The following is a 16066-nucleotide window of genomic DNA, read 5'->3' on the forward strand; positions in this document are numbered from 1 at the left end:
TCCAGCGCACACGGAGAGAGGCAGGCCCCGGCGACAGCGAGCACACGACTCCACCACCGCCGCCGGCGAGGGTTAGGACCCGTGGTCGCCGCCAAGTGGACTCCCGTGCGGCGGCGATGGCGAGGAGGTAAGCCAGCCCACTTCGATGATATCGAAATCTCTCAATACAGATAGAGATCCATGCCCTTTTTCTGTATGTGCTTTTTGGTTCGTAGGACGTGTGTGAGAATTTTAACTCGCGAACTCACTAAATTAAATCCGAGCGGAATAATACATGTTCATCCTCTGTAATCCACGAAGGTCGTTTTCATCCGTTCTGAAACCATATCCCTGAAAGCAACAGACCTCTCATGGCTAAGCCTGCACCTGTACAGATGACAGGGCGCCTTTAATTCATCATATTCCTAGAAGTGATTGGATGTGCACATAGAGCGCGGTGTTCTGCTTTCAAATAGTGCAGCATGTCGAAAAATAATTGACATCTAACCACAAGAAGATTAGCATATATACTTGAATTGGTTCTCTGTCTGGTTCCTGATGCCGTTATTGACAATTTATCATTTCCCACTCACCAAGGCAGGTTCTCTATCTGGTTCTTCATGGCTTGATGTGGCAGCTAGGTCTGCTAAAATGTATCATCTCTTCTTATGTATACACCTTCAGAGTATAGGATGATATCACACATACTATGCTGAAACAGAAAGATGATGTTCTGTCATTTCTATTTCAGTGGTTGTTGTTTGCCTTCCCTGGGTACAAATGGTCATATGTTTAGCAAAAGATCATAGTTTGTCCAAATTTAAACCTTCCCTTTCTTGAGTTATTAAAAGGCTTCAATTGACTTAAAAAATTGTGTACTTCTGCAAACAGGAAAAGTTCTTTCTTTTTTTCTCGGAGAAATTCTGGACGGTTTGTCTACCCTTGACATGAATCTTGCTACTACCATACTATTTCATAGACAATTAGGTTTTAGAATCAGATGGATGATAATAATATTCCACCGCATGAATTCCTCAAGGACTAGCCGTTCACATTCTTAAATAGTTAATTTCTGTTCCACTTTGACAACCGAAATGTAAGAAAAAATAAGCCCCACCATGTTATGGAGATCAGGAAATGATAGTTCAAATATTTGAAGTTTTATCTATTATCCAATATACAAAATATTTATGTAGTTTCCTCAAGATGGACCGGTGCTGCAACACGCGCTTCTTACGCCAGTTCATGTAAATTTAAATTTTCTGCCATATTACCACATTACTTCGCTTATAAACCAATTAAAGTTCAACTCTTCAAATACCAATGAACATACATATCAGTTGATTCAAATATAACTTTCATATTTTGTGTCTCTGTATATTTACGAAAAATCTTTCATTTTATTGAGAAAATATATGGGCGCAGCAACGCGCAACATTATGGTCTTGTTGCTTGTTACATATTAACCGCCTCCCGCCACCCCACCCCTAATCAGGGGAAATTGGAGTTGATATTTGTTTTTAGTAGCAAGCGACTTAAAATTTCTTATGCGCTAGAGTTAGATCCGTAACTGTATTTGAATTTCTATCCTGCATATTGCGTAGCATGTATGTACTCCCTCCGATCCATAATAAGTGTCACAGCTTTGAACTAAAATTGAGCAAATCTTAGTTCAAAATTGCGACACTTATTTCGGATTGGAGGGAGTATCTTTTTTTACTCGGATTCTAAGTTTGCTTTTTGGTGATAGATCTACTTATGGACCCTTCTTGATGGCAAGGAAGATTGCAGTACATGGCCAAGCGAATCGGTCTAAGTCGACTCAGACCAGCCACCTCCCTTGTGGTAATGCTTTTTTCTGCACCCTCGGCGAGCAATTTGCGGCCACCAATGGGAAGAATAGAGGGGAAATGAGGAGAAAAACCAAGAAGGTCAATGTAAGATCGGCCTTCATCATTGATAATAGCATCCACCGCGATGCGTCTATATGCAGAAACTCTTTTCTCCATAAGATATGTAGTGTTAAAAACCGTAATGAGAGTAAGTGATGCAAATCCCTCTCCTGTATTGCTCCTTTTAATTTGGGATATTTTACAAGTCGTATGATTTATCGATTAAAAGTTTGAGGCTGAATGTACATGATTTTGTTTTGAAATATGCAATGTAAAATTTTGATTGCTCTAGTGAAATTGGGTAGCACAAAGTATCGACATGTAGGATATTCTATCTTCTATCCAAAATAGCTAATCCCTCCAGTCCATATTACTTGTCTAGATAGGGATGCGTATAACACTGATAATATGGATCGTAGGGAATACTCCCTCCGTCCCAAAATAATTGTCTTAACTCAACTTTGTACTAACTTTAGTACAAAGTTGTACTAAAGTTGAGACACTTCTTTTGGGACAGAGGGAGTAGATGGTGCATGGTTAAAATCTGGAGACCCCAGTCTTGTTCCCCTAAAAAGGGTGTCATATAAGTGACTTAATGTCCATTTGATGCTTTAGTGGAGAGTGTTAATATGGAGTTACCACCAGAGTAGAGGTCCAAGTTTCTTCTGAGGCTGCTTTATTGGAATTGCAACATCTTTTATTTGTAAGTTAGTCAATTAGCTCTATCATATAAAGGATGCATTATAATGATAAGATTTGTGTGTGCAGTGGCGGAGCTTCATGAGGGCCAACAGGGGCCATGGCCCCCCCAGCTCACAAGAAATCATGCATATATTTCTTTGTATTAGATCTATTTTTCACCAAAAATAAGCTGAAAATAGTTATGTTTGCCCCCCCTTCAGCCCATGCCCCCCCATGATCTTGGCTCAAGCTCCGCCACTGTGTGTGTGATAACTAACTGGTGATATCATAAGAAAAAAAAGGCTTGCTAGATAGAGTAGGTTTATCTGTCTATGTAATTAGTGTTGGTATTGGGAACATCTTTGACTTCGAACAAATTTTGTAGCTGCATCAAATTTATAATTTTCTGTTCACTTTCATCAGTATTATATTTTTTCTTAGTAAATGTTGCTCGTTTTCAGAATTCACATAGATAAATATCAGGACAATTACATTTGTGCCCTTAATTGGAACCCGCTACTCAAATTTGCCCCTAACTCCGAAGTGTGCTCAAAATTTGCCCCTCTTCCGTTAAGTGCGGTTATAGAAATGCCCTTCCGTACATTTTCTGTCCAGTCAACAAGGCCTTTGACCGTTAAGTGCGTGTATAGAAAAATCTAACGGTCAAAGGCCTTTGACCGGACGGAAAATGTACGGAAGGGCATTTCTATAACCGCACTTAATGGAAGAGGGGCAAATTTGAGCACACTTCGGAATTAGGGGTAAATGTGAGTAGGTGGTTCAAGTTAGGGGCTGAAATGTAAATGGCCCATAAATATATCTCACATAAACTCATATGTTCATACCAAAATGTAAATGATACTCCCTCCGTCCCAAAATAAGTGACTCAACTTTGTACCAAAGTTAGTACAAAGTTGAGTCACTTATTTTGGGACGGGGGGAGTATATGATAAATTGTGATCTGCGAATAATTATAAATTTTGAATGTTCTATTAAGTACCATTTTTTACATTTTGTCATGCATGGAATGAAACTTCTAGCATGTGTTCTTGTAGCTTGGATTTTGATTAATCTATTCTTATAGCTTGGCTCCTGAAAGTTTTACGTTTTCCATATATTATTCTTTTATGAGCCTCACTTATTTGATTAGTGTAGTTATGTTGTTATTTTTATACGGAAATTTCTATTAGACATTTTTTTCTAACTTAACACTAATGTCTACCTATAAATCATAGTTGTGCTATTTATAGTAAGTATCTATCTAATATATATTTGTATGAAGCACAACTGGAGCCAATGATGTTATCGGATCCCACTGATTGTTTTCCTGACCGGAAAAGATGTGCTGTGCATCGTGTACGCAACATGATGCAAATATTTTCATTAAAGTTGGCTAAAGTTCCTGTGAACACAAGCTCGGTACAACTATATGGATATATAGCTGTACGAGATTGTCTGGATTCATTGCTAAATTATATTGTCAATCGTAGCAGGGACGATCCCATTACGGTGCAGCAGGTGAACATCTTTCACATCTCTACCTACCCGCAGTCATTTTTAATAGTTCGTTGATTTCATAGTTTAAGGTTAATTTCATCACATGCATCGAGTAGATGGATCGAACTATAAACCTTTTTTATGGCATGCTACAACCACTTAGGTCCGGTTCGGAACTCCTTTGGCTTTGTGCTCCGCAAACTCCGTGCACTGAGCCAGGCCGAATCCGGCAGCTCAGGGAAGTGGAGCACTCTTCTAATGCAAAATGGTGAAGCGGCCAAAAGCCAGGTTCCAAAACATTTAGTAATACATAAATATGTACCTATTTACATTTTGGTGTTATGGCTGAATATTTGCTTCCATGGGGTTAAATCTAGTAACTATGATATCAAATGGAGAATAATATTGTGGAATGGCAGTACTCAGAAAAGATATTACCGGTTAAATAGGTGTGAAATTGAGTGGTCTACTAGGGACCAATGGGTATTTTATGAAGTCAAACGCAATAATTTTGGACCATTCATATTCTTTTTGTTTCCTTGAATGCATCTATGGGTTCTTATCACAAATGTGTTGAACACAACAAATACCTTAGCCCTTGAACTACAAAGTCTTTTTTGCCTGGTTGTAACTTTAAGTGAAATGTTATCTTCACTCGTATAAACATTTGAGATGTGGCGAAGATGGTTCCAGTTTGAATATCTTATCTGTATTGGCTCTTGCGTAGGAATAAACGTGCCTTGGAGGGCACGTTATAGAACGATGGTGTTCTCCTCGCATATATTGGCCAAGTTTATGGTTGATTATCTTTGCATGCTTTATCAAACATTACAAGTTTCATGTGCAACCGACTTATGTTTGTAGATGGGTTGAGAATCCTTTGTCAATTGGCTAGAAAGAAGAATATACTCTTTAGGCAACTCTTTACTTTTACTATGAGCCACTATATAGCAATTTAATAATAGTTCTGCAGGGTTCTCTCATTGAGATGACTGGCCCTAAGAGGGGAATCACAATGACCTCTCCTGTTCTAGTTGAGTTTGACATGAGGATCAGGAAAGGAGAGCAAGAAGAAGATGATCTACAATTAATTGACGGTGCAATAGACTGTGAACTAACCACACCTTCCCGTCCATCCACTAACTGCATTAATGGCGATTGTGGTGCAGTTGATATCACTTTGGCCCGCGTTCCCGGTGCGGTGGAGGCCACTATAGATGTTATTATATAAAAAATGCAGAGCGGATTCAGTTTATCTCTGAGCTCGTTTGTGTTTGCCGGTGGGTTACATGAGGGAATCGAACTCTTTTGTGGGATTATCGGTGAGTCATGTGGCTTAACAAGAAGATATGTGATTGCTGTACAGATGGGTAGTTGGATGCATTTGAAGTTCAATGTAGGTCAGAAAGGCTCTGAATATGATGATCTGGAACGCTATTGCCGCTTCAAAGCAGACATCCATGGGTGTGACTGTCGACAAATAATACTTGAGCATGCATCTATCTCGCTGAAGGTGACTTGGTCCATTGTGCGATAAAGTCATTGTGCTTCAAATTCAAACTTTACTGGGATTATTTGGTCTTGCACTGGATACATGTCCACTTGGCACTGGGTGCATCTATCTCCCGCCGGCATGCTCCACCTGCACGCTCTTGCGGCACGGCTATCTCCAGTTCGTCCTAGATGAGAAGGGAAGCAGATAATGTTGCATGGTTCATTCCTCGTACATTGTACTGTAATTGTGAATTTACATTTGCTTGAAGCGTCAGAAGCTTCATATAGTCAAGGATCACATGCACAGCTGCTCTATGAAACATCACGTACAAGACCAATTGTCATGCCCCTGTTTTTTTATTATACACATCTGTGCAAACCTGAAGAGGATGATTATCAGCAAACTGAAAATAAGATAAGGATGTAGCTGCTCTGCCTTTCATTGCTTTTGATCTTGTATACAACATATTTATCATTACATATCATCAGAATTATATATGTAGCTGACTGAATAGTAGGTAAATCAAATCATGTACCACCCCTGTAAAGAAATATAAGAGCGTTTAGATCACTAATCTAAACGCTCTTATATTTCTGTACGGAGGGAGTCTAAGTACTAATACTAACATGCAATACCTCTGCTAGGGAAGAAAAGCAACAAATTAAACGTCCAGGTTCATAACACAGACTGCAAGCTAAACAAGTAACAGTTCACAATCCACGGTGCTGTGCAGTAAAGATGTGGGGATGCACCTTGGTGTTCACAAAGCTGAGGAGCCCAAGAATCAGTGTGGTCGACGACACAAACACGCATCCAGACCCCCTCCCGGAGCCGGCGCGACAAATAGTAGGGCACGCGCCGATGAGGCCCCTCGCACGGCCATCAAAATTATGTATGTAGCTGACTTAATAGCATGTAAATCATGTACTCCCTTCGTATCAAAATATAAGACAAAATATAAGATGTTTTTGTAGGCTAATTTTGTTTACAAAAAGGTCTTATATTTTGATATAGAGGTAGCACTGAGTACTAACACTTAACATGCCAGGGAAGAAAAAAAATCAACAATCGTTCAGGTTCATAATAACCCAGCTAAACAAGTACCTGCGCCCATTCTCACTTTAAACTGAAGCCCGGGTCCAAATTGAAAATTTTCCCGCCGAAAGAGAAGCCCAAAAGTTGTGGAAATTGGCCCAGCTGCTCCAGAATCTAGACTGCTCGTTTCCATTTTCGGATCGCTGTGCGTATCACGCTTGTATGCGCGTGCGCAGTACGTACGTTTCTCTCAGCAGGACGTACCCAACGGTGTGGCTGCTCACTGCTCATAGTGTCACACGGTGGCAAAATTTGATGTTTTGATCCTTTTGCGAAAGTTTAGCCAGATCTGACCCCATCCGAAAATATTTCGGAATCTGATCCTTTTTCCTACCGCCATGGTCGCTGGCGGTAGGGTAACACTACCTACCGTCGTGGTCGATGGCGGTAGGACTTAACTGCGCCGTCACGGTCGTTTAACGTGAAAAAAAACCTACCGCCAAAGCCTTTGACGGTAGTCCATTATACCCTACCGCCGGCCTATTTGCTGTTGCATTGTTGCTGTGCTTTTTCTATCTTTTGTTGCTAGCTAGCCATGCGGGAATAGTGGCCTATATGCGTTCCATGCCTTGCATCCATGCATGGGCGGTCTTTGTGCTAATAGTTCCTTCACAAAGCTCCTTTTTGGTCGGGTATTTTGAAAAATTAGCTGAGGAAGATTTACTAGGCAACTGCAGTTTAATTTTGGTGTTGGGTTATGATTTGGATAGTAAAGAGTGACCAAAAAGTTTGGGAGCAATCAAGCAAGGATAAATTGCACTTTCTTCACAAAGTGCCATTCTGGACATAATAGGAAAAGAATAATCTTGAATTTTTTTTGAAGTAGGCAAGGAAGGATTTTGAAATATCTGTGGAAGATATGCCCCAAAGGATTTATGAGAATTTTGTGAGAAATAATGGCAAGGCATAAATATTGGTTTCTTCGCATCCTAGAGCAAAAAGGATTATTCCTTTGATGGAAAAAGAATATTCCCAATAAATAAATATTGGGATAGTGGTAAGATGGAAATGACATGATCTTGATAGGGATTTGAGGATGACAATCCACTTGCGAGAGTGAGAAGAGATGACTTCCCAGGTTTCCAGAACATAGAGCCACATAAAAGAAATTCCAAGAAAACCAGGGTGTTACAGTTATCTTAATTATCGGGGCAACCCTGCATGATGGATAGGGACTTCAGTAGGACAACTAATTCTTGATGCCAGACTCGAGCTGGTCAAGATGTAATTTGGACACATCCCCCACTCCGATCAGGGCCGTCCAAGGGCCTGTGCGAGCTGTGCGCTCGCACAGGGCCCCCAAAATCCTGGGGCCCCCAACTAGGGTCCATATACATATATGTATAGTCTGGAAAAAATTCAGTTTTAGGCCTTCTTGGGCCTGGTCCGGTCAAGTGTCGAGCGATACGCTTTCCCTCGCGTGGATGAGATGGATTGATCGATCGTAGATGAAACGACAGCCCCAGCGCAGTACGTTCCATAACTTCCGCTTCCTATTCCCTGCCTGATTGCTAAGCTTTCCATCTCCCCATCGCTTTCGACTGTATCGGCGGCTCGATGGCGATCACGTTGCAACCTTGCAGGTTCAGCGAGGCGACGGGCAAGAAGCGGACTACTTTCTAGCGCTGGACGCCGTTGCGCCAGCGAGCGGCCGGCCGACACTGCCGCGGTGCCGCCCAACAGGAACAGAAGACCAACCGGTGTGGTGCCCTCCCTGCTCCCTACGCTCTCCCCTTTTCTCTAATTTTGATACTAATTACAAAGTTATGTTAATATGTTTGGGAACAATTTTTTGTGCAGTCGTTCAAGTTCAGAAGTAGTCACAGATTCAAGAATTTCAGTAGTTGCTCATACTATCGTCCAAGTCCAAAATCAAGGTTCTATCCGATTGTAAGTTTTTTGAACTACCTATACATGTCACAAGCCTATATTTCATGTGAGCTCATCAGTTCAAATAAATTGAAAGAGTATATATTTCATTGAAACAGAAACAATCATGCATTCTAGTTCTGGAAGAAAGTATGATTCTGGTGCCTTCAAGCGTAAGAAGAAACATAAATTAGAAGAAGACGCTGAAATTCAAAGGGGTGCTCTTGATAAATATGTTGTGAAAGTACCCCAAACTAATTCTGAAAATCATACTCCAGATGGTAATATTGATGATGGTCACGATGATAATGCAGTAGAGGTTGAGGTTGTCACTGCAGAAATTCATGAAGGTGATCATGGTCTTGGTGATAATGCGCAAGAGGTTGAGGTTGACGCTACAGAAATTGATGAAGGTAATGATGTCAATATTTTAGATAAAGATCATGATCCTAATATTTCGGACGACATGAATAATTCCGTTCAGCCTGATATATTTGATCCTAGAAATTGGGATGAACTTGATTCAAAGAAGATTGATATCTTGCTGCAAAAGGGCGGTCCTAAAAGAGAAGATATTGAGTATGGTCCTTATGACACTTTTCAACTGAGAATGAGGTCAGTTTATTGGTTTTAGTATTTCGCATTGATACTTCAGAATATTCTAAGCATTGTATGATATAATATAAATTTTAATTACATAATTAGGTGATTATGCTTGCGTGATTGTATATTTTTTAAAATTTAGGGCCCCATTTTTTTGCGCACCGGGGCCCCGAATTCCTGGAGACGGCCTTGACTCCGATACAAAGCTAGCACCTCTTGATGGGTGACTTCCCGAGCATAAACTAATATCATTTTTTATCCCAATACCAATACATGGTTGTAAGCATTAAGACCATATCCCAATACCTTTTTTTGTTATAAGTGTTTGAATCACTATTTGCTTGCTGATCCAGTCAAAAGCTGGATTTGACACTTTAGCAAAAGCTTGCTTTAGATCATCGCTTCAAGGGAGTGTTCCTCTCGTGGGTTCGATACCCAGGGTCACCTCTGGAAAAGTAGGTGCGGGATACCCTTACTTGTTCCAATACCGGATCAATAAAAAGGAGATATCATCCTACAGAGATGGCGAGGGGATCAAGGGGGGACCAGGTTCCGTAGTTGTGGCCTGACAGCGCTCTCTGTCCTTCCGAGGCCTTGGACGGTGGGGATTCAACCGACGCGACGCTCGGCCCTGGACGTGTTGGCGCACTTGGCGGTTTCGGACGCCGGGGCGGCGGTCTCACCCCCTTCGTGGTTGGCGGGCGATGAAGCTACTTGGGCAGCACGGTGCCGAGAGCTCCGGGAATGGTGGCTGGACTTCCTGCAATGGTTGATGCAATAATGGAGGTGGGGTCCTCACGTGCTGGTTGGGTGCAGGGACGCCGGTTGGCTAGCGCAGGTATGATTGCCTGCTCCTACTGTGGTCTGTGGGGACGCTAGATCGGCCTGGTGGTTGGATCTGTCTCCCGCGGTGGCGTATGGCTCCTGGTGTCGATGCTAGATAGGGTTGGTGTCCGGATCTAGCTCCCGTGGTGGTGTCTACCTCCCAACCTGTTCATAGGCGGCGGTGATTGTGCGGGCTTCGTTCCGTGGTTGTTGGAAGGCGTCGTGGCGTTGGGCCTTCACGGCACCGCCGCGGTGCTGGCAGAAGCAAGTTGCCCGGCGTGATGTTGTTGACCGTTCTGGCTTGGGGATGGTTGGGTGCGACAATGGAGCTTCATCGGTGAGGTGCTGCGGCGGCAGTGGAGTGAACCAACATGGATGGTGTGCCTCCTCCAGTGGGATGGGATGTAGGTGTGACAATTCTGACGAAAATCCTGCTCGTCATTGGTCGATGCTAGCGATGACGGCGCCCGTGGGTGTCGTTCCTCTCCTTGAAGGCATCGTTGTACTATGTCGCCACCTAGTCCCCGGGCTGGGCTCGGGCCTAGTTTTTGAGCCCGAAGGCCGGGCCGGGACGGGCCCGGGCCCATCGTTTTTGCATTTTTCTGAAGGTCGGGTCGGGCCGGCCCGGAGCCCGACGGGCTTTTACGTGTTCGGGCCGGGCTCGGGCCCAGAAACAGAGGCCCGATGGCCGGCCCGGGCCGGGCCCGGGCCTGGGTTTTTTGTGTCAGGCTTGGCTAGGCCTGACCCGAGGCCCGGCCCGGCCCGGCCCGAGGTTTGGCCAGGTATATCGCCACCTCGCTATCTTCCATTTTAGGGCGAAAGCCTAGGTTCAGATCCAGATCGGCAATGGCGTCGTTATCAGTGTCATTCTTCTGTTGGTAGCATTGCTGTTGAGACATGGGCTTGGAGGTTCTATGTTTTGTTCCTTTGGTGCTTGCCGCTGTTCTAAGTTGTTCGTCAGAGGCGCTATGTAAACCATCTGGGTGAATCGAAAACTACGACTTTCTCGGGGTTGTCCTAGTCCTGCCATCCACCTGCCAACTTTTTCAGGCACTCTAGGGTGGTTGGTGTGTCGACAGAGATAGTTTATTTGGAGTTGTTGCTCTTTGGAGGTGATCGGCATTGGTCGCGACGCAACTTTGTGGGTCAGTTTAGGACCGGCACTTTTCCGTTGGAGTTTTTGTATGTGTTCGTGTTGGAGTAGTGTTTGCTACTCTCCAAGCTGTGATGAGAGTTTTGTCTGTTCTTGTAATTTATCCTATGTCTTCTGTAAAGTTAAGGCGCACAATTTGTAAAGATAAGGAGCTGTGTTGGAGTTTTATATTTTCTGAACTGACATGCAGTCTGGTTGATGATAGATACCCTCCGAAAACTAAGCGCATTTCGTCTTTAGTTTATGCTATCAGATCGCCAAACAGCCTTAAAAAAAACTCTTAGCATTATTCCATTTGTATACCAACTGGTTGCTGTGGTGCGCCAAGATCTGGCACTCACACCATTATCAGTATGCAGTTATGCACACTAGCTAGTGTACCAACCTACTCCCTCCGTCCGCGAATAAGTACTTCTAGCTTTTGTCTTAAGTCAAAGCTTTAAAACTTTGACCAACTGTATAGGAAAAAGTAGCAGCATTTATGGCACTGAATTAGTATCACTAGATCCGTTTTGAAATGTACTTTCATAATATATCAATTTGATGTCATATATGTTTCTACTCTTTTGTATATAGTTGGTTAAAATTTTAAAATTTTGACTTAGGACAAAAGCTAGAAGTACACTTATTCGCGGATAGAGGGAGTACCAATAAAAGCATAACTGGCATAGCCTGCCTCCTCCAAGACACAAAAGCCAGCCAAAGCATTGCAAGAGCGATGGCCAATGGCAGCCTGGACGCGGAGGTGGTGATCGTCGGTGGCGGCATCGCGGGCCTTGCAACGGCGGTGGCGCTCCAGCGGGCGGGCGTGGCGCCCGGTGGCCGTGGCATCTTGGTGCTAGAGCGGCACCCCGAACTGCGCGCCACCGGGACGGCAAAAATGCTAGACATACAAAAACTTACACGCTTTTACACGCTCCTTCTATCTAACAACCAATCACAAACCTCTCCTCCCCTGATTTTTAGGGGGGTGGGCCGCCCCGCTCACCTATTGACCAATCAAAGTTAACCATCCTGTAAAAGCCTGTAAATCGTTTGTACGTGTAGCATTGCCGCCGGGACGGCAATGACCGTCTTCCCCAACGGCTGGTTCGCGCTCCGCGCGCTTGGCGTCGCACACAAGCTCACGTCCCGCTACGACGTCATCGAAAAGTACGTACTCCCGCCGTAAAAAAAATGTAAACACTCTTATGTTTCTTTACAGAGGGAGTACGTTCCATCGGTTAGCTTTCTCGAGTCTCGACTGATCTGCTGCTGCGTACGTTCGTGCAGATCCCGGGTGACCAATCTTGAAACCGGGACGACGCAGGTGTTTCGATTTGCCGGGAACAAAGTCAGGTCAGTACCATTATACCATTCCCTACTGATTAGCATGTTGGTCATGGCCGTTGGTCTGGTTATCTGACGATCTGGACTGAAAATGGGGCGGGAGAGAAGCGATGAAGTGAGAATGAGAGCGGTGGGCCGAAAGGCGCTGCTGGATGCGCTAGCAGACGAGCTGCCCCCGGGCACGGTCCGCTTCTCCTCCAAGCTCGTCTCCATCGACGCCGTACCCGCAACTAGCGGCTCGTCGGAGGCCACCGTCCTAAGATTAGAAGACGGCGCGGTGATCCGAGCCAAGGTAAGTACTGCATCTAATCTAATACACATACTCCTACTATGTACGAACTGGGATGCATGATTGACGAAGCAACTTGTACATCTGTCTCGTGTACGTAACTCGCCAGATTCTGATCGGTTGCGACGGCGTGCACTCGGTGGTGGCGCGGTGGCTCGGCCTGTCGGAGCCACTGAGGTCGGGCCGGTCCACCATCCGCGGCCTCTCCGTGTACCCTAGCGGGCACGGTTTGAAGCAAGAGATCCGGCAGTACCTGTCGAACGGCATCCGAGCCGGCTTGCTGCCCATCAGCAATACCGGTATCTACCCGCCGAGTACCTGGGCGCGCACCTGCCCGCCGAGTACCTGGACGTGGTCCGTAACACCGACCTGGGCAACCTCTCGTGGGCACCATTGTTGTACAGAAACCCCTGGGGCGTGCTCACGGGCAAGGCAGCCCGTGGGACGGTAACCGTAGCCGGCGACGCGTTCTACTCCATGACACCGGAGATGGCGCAGGGCGGGTGCTCCGCGCTCGAGGACGCGGTGGTGCTCGCCCGCGCCTTGTCGCACGCCGCCACGCCCTCCGAGGGCCTGGCCGCATACGTGGCGAAGCGGCGTGGCAGGGCGACATGGCTGGTCGCCGTGGCCTACGTGTCGGGCTGGGTACAGCAGGGTGGGACCAACGTCCATGCTGCCGTTGGGTGGGTCGTCAGGTTGTTTCGGGACTGGATCTTTTTCCGGTTCGTCTTCCCTAGGCTCGCCGACACCATGTGGTACAATTGCGGTGAACTTGTGCCGTGCAAGAACCACACCGAGTGAAACATAGGGCATCGGAGTATCATACAGCCACTGCAGGTGGGACCGCACAACAACTGCGCAGTACAACTGTGTAGCTTACTATTCCAACTTGGTTGTACTACGTTATTTCTATTCTCCTAGGGTTTCTTGCTCTAGGAAGGAGACTAGAGTGTGGTTTTTGGGATTTCCACAGGACCCTCTATCTACTTGTCCATGCATTGGAAGAGGTCTTATGGTCACTCCTCTACAATTTCTATTAAAGGAACCATTCAGTTCATTTTACAAACTACCCAAGAGAAGCTACCATCATTTACATCATTCATCAACTTCATCCAAGAAGATCGAAACCTGAGGGTGAAACACCACAACTAGCAGTGAGAACCGACTCAAGCGCCCACACATTACAGATTAGAGAGTTATAAACTCCGAACCAGACATTGCCGGCAATAATAATCATGGGGTGTACACACAGAGAATCCAGAAGGGTCCACATGAGATGAAGATTTACCCAAATTCAGGTCCTCAAGGTGAGACCGTACCCTACTCCTACATGTGTGGATGGTATTGATGGTTGCCTCGTATGGCAGCTAAGATTTGTGCGTGACCACGTATGGTGTATGAGGATGCATATTAGCCATGCCTATGAGGAGCCTCTACCTCCCTTACATAGGTGGACGAGGGGTATGGTTACATGGCATGAGTTGATCCACACGCTAGATTCCTATTCACTTTACAACTGGACTAGCAAAAGGCAGCGTGCATTGCAATGGAAAAATTTACACGTCCCTAAGCACATGTGTCTGCGCCTGCTGGAAGGAATTGTAGCAGGGCAATGTACATGCTTCTAACCAAATTGACGCTAATTGATCACCAATGCACTTCCTAGGTTGCTTGCTCCGAAAAGCACGGCCTTGCGCCATGGACGCCAACATTTGAGGTCATGGACCAAATTGACCGATGATTGATGGTGTCTCTGTCTCACACACGATCCCTCGGCCGTCCTATCTGTACCGCCTATGGCCACATAGATGGACTTCTTGGGGTCATGTGCTTGGAAACCTATAACACTCTGTTTGGATGTCTGTACTGAAGGGCTCCGTATTGAATTGGCTGGAATACCAATTCAGCAAGGAAATTGAAATGGACAGGGATACAAATTCACTTGTTTGGTTGTCCACTGAATTGGCTCATTGAATCTCAATGAGGTTTCAATACCAAATCGTGTTTGGATGACAAACTCTTGAATTTGTATATTCAGATGAATTAGAAGATTATGCTTTGTTCAACATACTTTAAAACAAAATCTGTACAAAATATGACTATTATTCAAAGCATATGATGGTAGGGAGAAAAGGTAGCAGGGAACGGGAAGTGCTTCAGACTCAAAGCTTACATCCCTAATTACCTATTTTACCCAGAAATAGTGCTTCAGACTTAAACACCAATAATCTAATAATTAACAAATAGAGTTTTGTATTAACATTGGGAGTGTGTACTGTGTAGCGAGCAGGACACACATCGAAGGATCTAGCAAGGGCGCTTATAAGTTACAGCATAGCGCGCCTCAGCGTGGTGCTCGTGGAGGGGCTGGTAGTAGCAGCTGGGGGTGGTCTTGGAGGCCGGCGACCGCGAGGGATGAGGGCGGCAACAGAGATCCCTGCTCCTCTCCTCCATCTCCATGGGCAGCGAGGGGTTCCTTTGAAGCCGACGAGAGCGAGGGACGAGGGCGGCGGCAGAGCTCCCTACTCCTCTCCTCCACGGGCGGCAGGGAGGCTCGGAGGGACGAGCGCGGCGGCAGATCTCCCTGCCCCTCGGCGGCGGGGGAGGGGGGTCCTTAGAGTCCGGCGAGCAAGGGACGAGGGCGGAGCTCCATGGGTGGCGGTGTGGGACCTCCATGGATGTTTGTTTTCCTGGGCGAGACGAAGCGGTATGTTTTGCGGGAGCGAGCGTTTCGGAGCAAATCGGAGGCCTCAGGCTCGGTATTCACGAGCAACGTGCACAATGTTGGGGAACGTAGCAGAAATTCAAAATTTTCCTACGTGTCACCAAGATCTATCTATGGAGAAACCAGCAACGAGGGGAAGGAGAGTGCATCTACATACCCTTGTAGATCGCTAAGAGAAAGCGTTCAAGAGAATGGGGTTGAAGGAGTCGTACTCGTCGTGATCCAAATCACCGGAGATCCTAGTGCCGAACGGACGGCACCTCCGCGTTCAACACACGTACAGCCCGGTGACGTCTTCCATGCCTTGATCCAGCAAGGTGAGAGGGAGAGGTTGAGGAAGACTCCATCCAGCAGCAGCACAACGGCGTGGTGGTGATGGAGGAGCGTGGTAGTCCAGCAGGGCTTCGCCAAGCACCGCGGGAGAGGAGAAGGGAGAGAGGTAGGGCTGCGCCAGGGAGAGGTCAAAACTCATATGTTGGCAGCCCCAAAACCCTCAAGTATATATAGGGGAGAGGGAGGGGGGTGCGCCCCCTCTAGGGTTTCCACCCCAAGGGGTGCGGCAGCCCCAATCCCATCTAAAGGTGGCGGCCAAAGGGGGGAGAGGGGGGAAACTTGCCCCCCAAGTTAGGTGGAA

The 16066-nt window shown here is 45.8% G+C and overlaps 1 long non-coding RNA gene and 2 pseudogenes across 1 annotated transcript; all 3 read left to right on the plus strand.

Moving 5' to 3' along the window:
* Positions 1 to 2132, plus strand: LOC119335831. The gene is made up of 2 exons (XR_005162074.1): positions 1 to 127; positions 1730 to 2132. It is a non-coding gene; the product is annotated as an uncharacterized LOC119335831 (long non-coding RNA).
* Positions 2133 to 3492: 1360 nt separating this feature from the next.
* On the plus strand, positions 3493 to 6006 carry LOC119335830 (annotated as a pseudogene).
* Positions 6007 to 12146: 6140 nt separating this feature from the next.
* LOC119341598 lies at positions 12147 to 13780 on the plus strand (annotated as a pseudogene).
* The last annotated feature ends 2286 nt before the right edge of the window (positions 13781 to 16066 follow it).

This window comes from Triticum dicoccoides, chromosome 7B (genome assembly GCF_002162155.2).
Source record: "Triticum dicoccoides isolate Atlit2015 ecotype Zavitan chromosome 7B, WEW_v2.0, whole genome shotgun sequence".
NCBI lineage: Eukaryota > Viridiplantae > Streptophyta > Magnoliopsida > Poales > Poaceae > Triticum > Triticum dicoccoides.